A 13,081-nucleotide genomic window follows, 5' to 3' on the forward strand; every position below is an offset into this window, starting at 1 on the left:
AAGCGGTCCAATGCATTCAGTTGAATGTGAAGGTCGTCTTTGATAACGACCATATCTCCTTCGTGAATATTTTGTTGGGGATGTTTCCATTTATATCTTTTATGCAAGGTTTGTAGGTACTCGCTCTTCCAACGTGAGCTGAACTGGTGATGCAGAACCTTTAATCTTTGCCATTTCGTAGTAGGGGATACGTTTTCGGCATTCGGTTCGGGTAAGGAGGTTAAGGGGGCTCCTCGAAGAAAATGTCCAGGAGTTAGGGCTAATAAGTCGCTTGGATCCTGTGACATGGGAGACAGAGGGCGAGAATTAAGCAATACTTCGATTCGAATGAGGAGAGTGGTGAATTCCTCAAATGTAAACCTTTGATTTCCAGCTACTTTTGTGAAATGGGTTTTGAAACTTTTTACTGCGGCTTCCCATAGGCCGCCCATGTGTGGGGCGTACGGCGGTATGAATTGCCAAGAGAGGCCCTGTACCGCATACCTTTGTGCAATATCAACAGCTGCTTCTTTGAGGAATAGGGCTATCTCCCTCTGGATCGCTCGTTGTGCGCCAACAAACGTCTTTCCGTTGTCAGACATTATTTTGTTGGGTAATCCGCGTCGCCCTACGAAGGGGGTGAATGCGGCTCTGAAGGCTTCAGTTGTCAAATTTGTGCATGATTCGAGGTGGACTGCTTTAGTGGAGAAGCAGACGAATACGCAAACGTACGCTTTCGTGTGAGAAGCTCGTCGTAAGAGGGACGTTTTCACCATAAATGGGCCAGCGAAATCAACTCCTGTTAAGTGAAATGGCCCTGAGTAAGTGGCACGTTCGGGGGTAGAGGGGCTATTATTTGTGAAGCATTTGCTGTTTGTATATCGTGCACGTCTTGCATTGGAATATGCATTTCTTTACTTTCTGCTTGATGCGGGGAATATAGTATTCCGCTTGTATCATGCGAATCCTTGTGGAGAAAGTCTAATAGCAGTGAGCAGAACTTGGAGTTATCTGGGATAATTATCGGGTATCGTTTATTCTCGCTGATATCGGCATTAACTAAACGACCCTTAACTCGCAGGATGCCAGCGTTATCTAGCACGGGATTTAGGGTCAACAATGAACTTTTCTTGCTGATGTGGTTTGAGGCTTCTAATTGCGCGAATTCTGCTGGGAAATGATGGCGTTGCGTTAACATGATGAGTTTAATTTTTGCGAAATATAGTTCTTCTTGCGTGAGAACTAGGGAACTGGAAATTGGTTGTTTCTGGGTTTGGCGGATAAACCGGTACATGAAGGCCACAACTCTTAACGCGCGCGGATATGATGAAAATCGTTCCAGTATATCGGCGTGATCGACAGCATGCCAGGCTTCGACGAGTTTCTTCTCCGGAAGGGTTGAGGTAGAAGGGACATATTTTGGCCAGAACAAGCTTGGTTTAGAGAGCCATTGGGGTCCATTCCACCATAACGAGGAGTCAGCTAAGTCTTGCGGCTTGCATCCTCGGGTTCCTTATTCGGCGGGGTTGTCAGCACTGGGTACGTGGCGCCAAGATGCGTTACTAACGTTCTGTAGAATCATGGTGATCCTATTTGCCACGTAGGTTTTCCATGTATGTGGGGGTTTTTCTAGCCAAGCCAACACGATGGCGGAGTCTGACGAGAGCGTTAGTGGCAGATTTAATTGGGATTGAGTGTTTGCTACTAATTTTGATAACAGTATTGCACCACTGAGCTCTAATCGTGGTAAGCTAATCGTCTGTAGAGGAGCGACTTTGGTTTTAGCCACGAAAAGCTGAGATGAGAAGGAGTTTTCATCATGTTGTACTCTGATATAGACGCATGCTGCATATGCTTTTTCTGAGGCATCTGAGAAACCGTGTATTTGGATGCATTTATTTGGGGCGAATTGCACCCATCGTGGAATACGTATATTGCTTATGGCTGGGAGACTTTCCCGGAAAGTGTTCCACTTATGAACAGATGCGGGTTTTACCTGCTCATCCCAGTCGGTACCTTCTAACCATAGCTGTTGGAGGAGAATTTTGGCTTGGATCATTATTTGCGAAAGGCATCCTGCGGGATCGAACAGCTTAGCTACGGCCGAGAGTATTTGCCGTTTTGTGTGTGACGTAGAGTCCGGTATTGGGTCGTAAGAGTACGAAACGGAGTCAGTTAGAGCATTCCATCTTATGCCCAGAGTTTTAGTGGAGCTGGTGTCATGGAATTTTAGAAATGCCGCATCTAAGACATCAGAGGCTGGAATCGAATTGAGAATTTCTGCTCTGTTTGCAGTGATTTTTTTGAGTGGAAAGCCAGCCGATTTTAGAGCTTCGATAGTTTGATTCATGGAAGCGAGAGTGGACTGTATATTATGCCCGCCTGAGAGGACGTCATCTACGTAAGTTTCTCGAAGAATGATGTCTTTAGCGAGCGGGTGAGTTTCTTCGCAATCCTGAGCGAGTTGGTGGAGTGTACGGATCGCGAGATATGGAGCGCAGTTTACACCGAAAGTGACGGTTTTCAACTTAAAGTCTTGGAGTGGCTGGTGAGGAGCTTTCCGAAAGAGAATTCTCTGAAAGTCTTGATCCTCTTCCTTAACGAGAATTTGGCGATACATTTTTTCGATATCGCCATTGAACACGAACTTGTAGAGGCGCCAATTGAGAATTATTGACGTCAAGTCGTTTTGGAGAATCGGGCCTGGGTATAAAACATCATTCAGAGAGTTTCCTGAGTGCGATGTCTTTGATGCATTAAATACCACGCGAACCTTTGTGGTTTTGCTGTCGGGTTTGAGAACAGCGTGATGAGGGAGGTAAAATGAGAAATATTTACCATTTCTGATTACTTCTGTGTTTGATGGAGCGGGCTGCATGTGGTCCATTTGGAGGTAATCTGTGAGTACTTCTGAGTACTTTTCACATAATTCGGGCTTTTTTTCCAGACTCCTTTCTACACTGATGTATTGTTGCTGCGCTGCTGGGCGGGAGTGCCCTAGTGCCAATGAGTGGGGGAAATTGGCTTTAAAGGGAAGTTTTACGACGTAACGTCCATCTTCTCTTCTTGTGGTTGTAGATGTGTAGAGGGCCTCACAAAATTGGTCCTCCGGTGATCTGGATAGAGTTGTTTGGATCTCTTCCTGTTCCCAGAACCGTTTGAGTAGAGTGCTAATGTCCGGTTCTGTTGATTCACTGGCTTGTGTAGAGTAGGTGGAGACTAGTTCTTTTACTAGTCCGCTGAGAACCCATCCAAATATTGTGTTTTGAGCTATAAGGGTTTCTTGCGGATTTCGTTGCAGACCATCGAGCAGTATTTGGGGAATTATATCGCTTCCTATAACCATGTCTATTTTTGAGGGATTGAGACAGTTAGGATCTGCGAGCTGGAGAGAGTGGAATGCCTCTAAGCTGACTTTTGAGATTTTCTTATTAGGAAGAAAATGAGTGAGTTGTGGGAGCAAAATTGCGTTGGTGCTAATCTCTTTGCTTAAGTCTGAGGAGCAAAGAGTTACCTCGCAGATTTTGTTTGCTTTTTGCACCACTGTGCCTCCCATTCCTGAGATTTCATATCTTGCATTTTTTGTTGGGAGGCCTAACATTTTTTGGATTCGGGTTGCCAAAAATGTTTTCTGAGAGCCTTGGTCAATAAGTGCGCGAATTTTATGGTACTCCCCGGCATGGTGAATGGGGACTAGTGCCGTTGGGAGTAGTGTTGTTTCACAGCTACTGGAGAAATGTGACGAGACCGTGTGGGTGGTTGAGTCCTGGTGTTTCTGCGCCACTGCTTCAATCGCTGCTTGCCTTGATGTCGATGCTTGTTCATCATTTATTTGATATGGGATTGTGGTTTGGGCTAGTGTATTTTGGGGTCTGAGGCCTGTTGCCCGAGATGCGTTCTGATGTTGTTGACAATGGAGGAGAGAGTGATGTCGTTTTTGGCAATAAACGCATGAAAACTTGCTCTGACAATCACGCTTGAGATGTGAGTATGACAAACAATTCTCGCAATAATTGTTTTCTTTTACAAATTTGAGGCGGTTTGCTACCGTAAGCTCTTTGAATTTCACGCAAAACATCATTGAGTGGTTTGAGTTACACAGCTTGCAAGAGACTTGCTGTGGTTTTGAGTGATGATTATTAGAGTGAAAATTATTTGTTCTGTTTTTATTTGAGAACGTGGAGTTGTGGATTGAGTTTTGGTTTGTGGACCTGGGTGTGAAGTTTGGTAGAGGATTTCTAGGCTTACCTGGTCGGTAATTGTGGAGTCTCTCTACTACTTCATATCTGGAAGTCAAAAATTTGTCCATATCTGACCACAGTGGCAACTCTTTCCGAGAAGTAAGAGATTGCTCCCATAGGGACAGGGTTTCACTGGGCAGTTTTGAGGAGCAAATATACACAAGAATGGGGTCCCAATTAGAGGTTGGGATACCTTGTGCTTCCAGGGTACACAAACAATTATTTATGGTGGTTTGCAGCTTTTGAATTTGCTCACCATTTTCTGAGAAAATTTGCTGAAGACTAAAGAGGGTCTTCAGTTGGTTATCAACCAATATTCTTCGGTTTTCGTACCGAGCTTTGAGGGCGTCCCATGCTAACTGAAAACTGGTGTCTGTGAGAGGGTATTGCTTCACTAACTGACCTGCTTGGCCTCTCGTTTTCTGCCGTAGGTGATATAATTTTTGAGCTTGATTGAGTTTGGGATGATTGCCGTAGACTGCCGTAAACATATCCCTGAATGCCGGCCAGTCTTCGTATCCGCCGTGGAATATTTCAGTATCGCAGGGTGGTACTTTGAGGTATACTTGTGATGTGTTAGAAGTATTTGGGGGATTTAAGGGCTGAGATATTTGAGGCGAGGGTCGCAGTAGTTGTATGGCGTCCATAATTTGTGACATGCAAATTTCATAGCTTTCAGAGCACTTTTGGTATTTTTGCTCTATCGAATCGGTGGACTCCTGATGGGATGGAGAAAGAGATACATTTCTGTAGGAATCTAGGAGTGATTCCCACAATCTTTCGAGCTGTTGTGTTTTTACCTTGAGAAGTGACTCAGTTTGGTCAGCTATCAGGGTTGCTGACCACTTTGAGTAAAAGGTCTCTAGTCTATTGCTTTCGAAAATAAAAGTATCAAGACTTGTGTCGGGTTGACCTACATCAAGAGTGTCATTTGCTTTTTTGCTCATATTGGTTTTGTTCAGGGTAAACAGGTGTTAATTATAATATTATAATATGGGATACCAAATGAGAAGGGTTCCAAATGTATTGCTTGGTTAAATTTAAAACAGTGCTGAGTGGGGTAGTAGTATGTTAATTGATAGGACACTTTAATTCTACTATGTTTGAAATATAATTTTGGTCTTAACTATTTTCCGGCTTATAAATTTTGTGACACAGTCTAATGCTTGTACACAGGAACGGGAATTTACAGCGAGATGAGAAAATGAGCAAAAGCTGGATCTTATTTATATGTATTTAATTGTGTGCCGGTACTGTGAGTTAGTGCAACAGAAAATACACTACTGTACCGATAACATCATCCCATGTATGATATAGAATCAGTAGTTTACATAAAAAGTATGGTCCTCTTTAAACATTGTCTATCTATCTATTAACCATTATCAGAAACAAAAACATTGTAAGCAAAGATAAGATTTCTATTTAAACATAAACCAAATACAAACATAAACAAAACATAAACAAAACCAAATAAAATATTATCAGCGAACAAAAGATTCCTATTCAACCATTGTAAGCATAGATAAGATTTCTACTTAAACATTATCAGCAAGATCCTTTTTTGAACATTATCAGCAGCCACTAAACAAAAGAAACCAGAGCATATAAATAGACGATTAAGCATAGAAATAAGTTAGTCTTCTATTACACTGAAGTATATGAACTTCAGTTTAGAATTCATTAAAGTACATATAGATACAAATAAAGTATATTGTTTTATTTAAAATCGAAAGTACATGCTTAACTGGGGGCTCAATAAGTGAATAAGTGAATAAGTGAATAATAAAAGGAACTCCTAAAAAATCAAATTCCACACGTCCTGAAAAAGAGGACAAGGAGAACCAGAAAATAAAACTGGACCTCTTCCGCAAAAAACGATTACAAGTGTTTGACCAAAGCAGGGGAATTATTATGGAAGCAAGGTTAGTAACCTTGGAACAAGCTCATGCCGCTATAGAAGCACAATTAGCCCAGCTGCGGCAAGCGCAAGTACCTAATATCGAAGAATTCCAACCGATAAGTCCCAGGATAAACAATGCAAATGAAATAAATCTGAGACTATTCGAACGGCTATCAGTGTTCAACGGAGACACATCCAAATACAGGACATGGAGGGCAACCATTATATCAGCAATGAGTCCCATAGAAGCCTTTATTAATACCAAACCATATTACGATGCATTATTTATAATACGTCACACGAAGATCGAAGGAGAACCAGCAACTCTTCTACAGAATCATGGCACAGTGTTCCACTTACAAGCAATACTCAATCGCCTAGATTACAGCTACGCCGATACTAGAAGCTATAACGCCCTCATAGAGGAAATGAAAAGACAAATACAAGGAAAACAGACGCTATCCGAATTCCACAGCAAGATCTGTCAAATCTTTAATTTAGCAATGACTAAATGTGAAATTGATTACCCAGGGAATACTCACTCTCTACAGCAGGTCACAAAAGAAATGGCCATAGATTGCTTCCGCAATGGCATAAATGATGAATTTACGCAACACACATTATATGCAGCAAAACCAAGAGATTTAGAAAGTGCATACGCAATTGCCACGGAGATTCTTTATAAAAGGCAGAATAATCCGATACGACGAGAAGCGTATAACTACCCCAAACAGCCACAAAATGAAAGGAGGTATCAACCAGGAGTTCAACCTATTCCCCATATGGGAAGATCAAACCCGACACCAATGGACGTGGATACATCAATAGGAAGATTCCGGCAATCCACGAATAATCAGCATCAACAACAGCAATCGTATCAACAGAATCCTTTCAGAAACAACTATGAACGACAAAGAGCAGGATGTGCACCTTTTAATCCCAATAAAGGAGAACCATTTAAACGAAACCACCAACCAACGTCATCAAGATATAATATAGTACCGCAGAAACTACAAAGGATCAATCAAATAACGGATAATAATAGCGATCAGTCATTAAAGGTAAATATAGATGAAAGTGAATTTGAAAATAGAGCTACTTTTTTAGACGAGTAAATAATCTGCCGTGTCTTCAGATTATTTTACATGATAATAAAAAACTTTTAGTTTTAATAGACACAGGCTCGACATTAAATTATATTAGGAAAAATATTCCAAATGGAAAGACCTTTCCAGTTAAACAATTTGTTAGTAGAACTCTGAATGGTTCAAACACAATAAACTCAGCTAAGAAGATAAGAATGCTAGGACAAGAATTAGTATTTTTTGAAATCGAAGAATTAAAAGAATTTTATATGATATTAGGAGAACAATCCTTGAGAGAAATGAAGGCTAAGATAGATCTGTTCGAATATAAAATGATGTATGTCAGGAGAACAGAGCAGAAGAAAAAAGAAATGGATGTCAGTCAAGTAAATTTCACAATAGATGAGAGCAAATAGAGGTTGAAGAAATTATGAGAATTAATGAGGAAACAAATCCTATTTTACCATTTACAACAACAATTGAAACCACGATTCGCACTAAAACTGAAGAGCCTATATGGACGAAACAGTACCCTTACCCCTTTTCAGACAATAATTTCATAAATAAAGAAATAAATAAAATGCTAGAGAATAATATAATTAAACCCAGTAAGAGTCCCTATAACTCACCCGTTTGGACTGTACCAAAGAAAGGAACTGACGAGTTAGGATACCCTAAGAGAAGAATGGTCATAGACTTCCAGAAATTGAATAGCGAAACCATTACCGATAGATATCCCATACCTGATGTCAACATGACAATACAGAATTTAGGTAAAGCAACTGTTCTTACAACCCTAGATTTGGAAGCAGGTTTCCATCAGATAAAAATCAAGGAGTCAGACACCGAAAAGACAGCCTTTAGCATAAACGGAGCAAAATATGAATTCTTAAGGCTGCCGTTTGGACTAAAGAATGCACCTTCAATATATCAAAGATGCGTAGATGACATATTAAGAAATTACATAGGAAAATTCGTACATGTATATATAGACGATGTGTTAATATATTCATCCTCACATGATGAACATATGGAACACATAAGAATTGTTATAAATGCACTGCGTCAAGCAAATATGAAGATTTCATATGAAAAATCTCATTTTTTCAAAGACAGCACTGAATATTTAGGACAAATTATTAAACATAACAGAATAACTGTAGACCCACAAAAAATTGAGACCATAAAAAACTACCCTGTGCCTATGAATCTGAAAGAATTAAGATCATTTTTAGGGCTAGCAGGATATTATAGAAAATTCATCAAAGACTACGCCAAGATTACCAAACCCCTAACATTGTTTTTAAGAGGAGAAAACGGTATCGTAAAGAAAAAGCAAAGTGAAAGAATGCAAATAAAATTAGATGAGGAAGCCATAAAAGCGATGAATATATTAAAAAAGGAATTACAAGCACAAGTCGAACTCTTTCAACCCGATTTCAATAAACCCTTTGATTTAACCACGGACGCAAGTAATTTTGCCATAGGAGCTGTATTATCCCAAGGTAGAAATCCCATTTGTTTTATATCCAGAACACTAAGCGAGACGGAACAAAAATATAGCACAAACGAAAAAGAGTTATTAGCCATAATTTGGGCACTACAAAAACTCAGAAACTATTTATATGGACGATCAGACCTTACAATCTATACGGATCATCAGTCCTTAACCTACTCTATTTCAGAGAAGAACCCTAATAATAAACTAAAAAGGTGGAAAAACCAAATAGAAGAATACGGTGCCAAATTGGTATACAAACCAGGTTCTCAAAACATCGTTGCGGATGCACTAAGTCGGCAACAAATTAATCAATTAACCGACTCAGAATCGCAGCACTCTCAACTCAGCTCACCCACTGAAACCATAAGAAGGGTAGGCACTAGCTAAAACCATTTTAATAATCAAATTATTATCCAAACTAACAATGGATTAGTAAGAATAGAAAGTAAAAATATATTCGGAAAATTTAGACATACCATATACTTCACAACTATAGAACAATTGATAAGTGATATTAAAGGCGTACTACACCCAAACAATATTAACGCCATAATCACTACCGAAGAAATTCTATACAAAATAAAAACTACACTAGTACAAACTTTCCCAACCACTACTTTTGTAATAACAAATGCATTAGTCAGAGACATCACTGACGAAAATGAACAGAATGAGATAGTTGAACAAATACACAGAAGAGCACATAGAAATTATTGAAATAATATAAAAGAACTGTCTGAGAGCTATTACTGGCCTAACATGCGAGATATGGCAAAGAAGGCAGCACAAATATGTGAGATATGTAAAAAATGTAAATACGACAGACGTCCTAATAAATTACTTTACGGAAAAACACCAATACCAAATGAAGTAGGTACACATCTGCACATGGATACATTTTTTATGGACAACCAAATATATATAACTACAGTAGATAGATACTCAAAATTCTGCTATATAAGAAAAATACCAGATAAGAAAAACTCATACACATATTTGAATGAAATACTATCCCAAATATTCCCATACGCAACGAACCTAACAACTGATAACGACCCGACATATGTTAATGTAGTAGCAAAATCCTTATACGATCGACTACATATACAGCACACAGCAGTGACACCACAACATTCGACAACGAACGGTCAAGTAGAGCGGACGCACAGCACAATAGTGGAGCTAACTAACTTACTAGTAAAGGAAACCAAAGGTAAACACGAAGAGGTAATATTCGAAGCAGTACGACAGTACAATAAAACCATTCACTCGGTCACAGGACATAAACCCGAGGACGTTTTTTTCAACAGGGGAGGATACGACTATACAGTCATCAGAAACAGAATTCGTTATAAGCAAGAAAGAGATATCACCCAACAGAAGGCACCGAACAAACAAATTATTTACGAGAAAGGTGATATTATTTACGTTAAGAGAAGCCGAAGAAATAAAAAACACGATAGATTTATGAAAAAAATAATTGAACAGGATAACGGTAAAACAGTCACAACAACTGATAAAAGAATAATACACAAAGATAACATCCGTACGAACTATAAATGAATCTCACAATAATAATAATCTTGCTGTGCATAAACAGAATTAGTTCAGACACAAGTATTACAGACCTGAAAGGAAAAGATTATATATTAATAGAAACGAATCCAGCTTTTATATTTGATAGCTATGATTATTTATATCATATTACAAATTTAACTAGAATATTAACACCTTACCAAAATATATTAAACTCAAAATATAATTTAGATTCAAATCCTGAAGAGAAAATATTACACCGAAAAATTAAAAGAGGATTAAACGCTTTAGGGACAATATTAAAATGGATAACAGGTACACCAGACCACGATGATGAAGTAGAGATACAGACAAGAATCAATCAACTAATTGAGGGACACAATAAACAAAAAATAATAAATAGTAATTTCGAAAAAATGTTAAACAAATTAAACCCCAAGGATTTCTCTGAAAAATTAATACTCACAGAAGTCTACAATGAACTTAATACTCTCCTAATTACAATTAATTTAGCAAAAAATAACAACTTCCTGTCAACTTCATTGGACTCAGAAGAAATTACAGAAATCATTGCGAAAGAAAAAACAAATGTTTTAACCATAAATATTTTAGAATATGCAGAAATTAAAATTGTTAAATTCAAACAAAACTTTGTAACAGTTTACAAATACCCAAAAATCAAAGAAAAATGTGAACAATTCTACATCCACTCATTAGCTTCAAAAAAAGGAAAATTAGTTATGGATAAAAATATTGCTTTATGTAAAGGAAATCAATACGTAAGAATCAATAAATGTAAAGATTTTATAGATCAAACTATATGTAAGCAGAATAAAAAGGACGGATGTACAATACAAATATTAGAGAAAAATAATGCTCAATGTAAAATGATAAAAGAAAAGAATCCTCCCTTTATTAATTATGGTAACGGAAACATTATTATTAGGGGATTGAATATATTAAACAACGAGATTTTAGATGGAGATTTTTCAATTTATTTCAAAACCAATATAACATTAAATAACGAAGTATATATAAACATTAGGGAAACTATGGTAAAAATACTCCATAAAAAGCATAAAGAAAATCTAGATATATTAGAATACTTAGAATCTCAATCAGAATACAAGTTCAATAATCTAGACGAAATATTATCCATATTTGTACCAATTGAACAAAATCCAATCAAGACTACATTTATAACTATATTAATTATAACCCTATTAATCACAATAACCAAACTATTATTAGAATTTAGAGTAAGGAGAAGGAATATACTTTATCAAAGAGCACTAATACAATGTCAAAAAGACCATGAAGAAAGAAAACAAAAATTACTAGAGTCCAAATTGTAAATGAGGACATTTAATTTTAAGAGGGAGGAGAGTTAGTGCAACAGAAAATACACTACTGTACCGATAACATCATCCCATGTATGATATAGAATCAGTAGATTACATAAAAAGTATGTTCCTCTTTAAACATTGTCTATCTATCTATTAACCATTATCAGAAACCAAAACATTGTAAGCAAAGACAAGATTTCTATTTAAACATAAACCAAATACAAACATAAACAAAACATAAACAAAACCAAATAAAATATTATCAGCGAACAAAAGATTCCTATTCAACCATTGTAAGCATAGATAAGATTTCTACTTAAACATTATCAGCAAGATCTTTTTTTGAACATTATCAGCAGCCACTAAACAAAAGAAACCAGAGCATATAAATAGACGATTAAGCATAGAAATAAGTTAGTCTTCTATTACACTGAAGCATATGAACTTCAGTTTAGAATTCATTAAAGTACATATAGATACAAATAAAGTATATTGTTTTATTTAAAATCGAAAGTACACACTTAACTTGTGTTTATATTAGGGTGGGTCGTTGTTGGTTTTTTTTTTTGGAAAAATAAAAAATATATGAAATATTTTTCAGTTGTGCAAATATTTTTAAATATTACTTAGTTAAAGTCTGCGCAATTATACGCGTTGCTGGGGTTTTGTTAATACACCCTAGTGAAGGTGTTTTGTTGTACTTGTTTCTGTACTACCTTAGCGCGTCTAAGTGCAGTTAACTGATTGGGGTTAGATTTATATATATATATATATGTTTAATATATAAACTGGCACAAGTGGGAGACTCGAATTTGGGAATTTTGCGGTTATATTTTGTTCATTTGTTGGGATTGAGAACGAGAGACTCAATACAGTGCTCTTATTCCCGTGAAACAGCAATTGATAACGGGAATGTGCCAGTGGGTATGGAGAGTTAATACGCCGTGGGGTATATACGTGATGGGATTTGAGAATATTATGTTATAAGTATATTAGTAACGGTTTCTTTCCAGAGATTTCTTGTGAACAAGAGTGTGTTGAGAAAATGAAATATCGGTAAGTATATGTAGGATATATACTGTTACCGTTTGGAGGAGAGTTAAAGTTCACTAACTTTAATTAACGACCGCTACTTATATACTTCTTAAATTGAGACTTACCGCTAGTCTGCTGTTACTAGGGCTTTTTTGCTTTTATGGGACTGTAGCTTGCTGAATGTTTTTGTTGCTGTTGTGGAAGGGAAGATTTCGTGCTGTTTTTTTTTTTTCCTTTTTTCTTATTAACTTTATGTTTCAGGTTTGCAGATCACCTCTTTGCTAACTTTTGATTCTTCTTTTCAACAATTTATTCGTTTCTTTGCAGGTTTTTCCGGAGCACCACAGTTATGTAAACCACGCTAATTCGTTTCTTTTTCCGATTTTTTCGAACACCGCATTTATATTAACCTTTTTTATATTTTTTTTCAGGTGTTTTTTTTCACGGTTCTGGTGCAC

General features: G+C 37.2%; 1 protein-coding gene across 1 annotated transcript in view; it reads right to left on the minus strand.

Annotated features, from left to right (window-relative positions):
• LOC137235806 (uncharacterized) overlaps positions 1-12,759 on the minus strand; it is a 143,722-nt gene extending 130,963 nt beyond the window's left edge. The window contains exon 1 of the mRNA XM_067758637.1: positions 12,749-12,759. The gene's annotated coding sequence lies outside the window, so the exon portion shown is untranslated. The remainder of the gene's footprint in view (positions 1-12,748) is intronic.
• Between the last annotated feature and the right edge of the window lie 322 nt (positions 12,760-13,081).

Source organism: Eurosta solidaginis, unplaced genomic scaffold, assembly GCF_040869045.1.
Source record: "Eurosta solidaginis isolate ZX-2024a unplaced genomic scaffold, ASM4086904v1 ctg00001085.1, whole genome shotgun sequence".
NCBI classification, from domain to species: domain Eukaryota; kingdom Metazoa; phylum Arthropoda; class Insecta; order Diptera; family Tephritidae; genus Eurosta; species Eurosta solidaginis.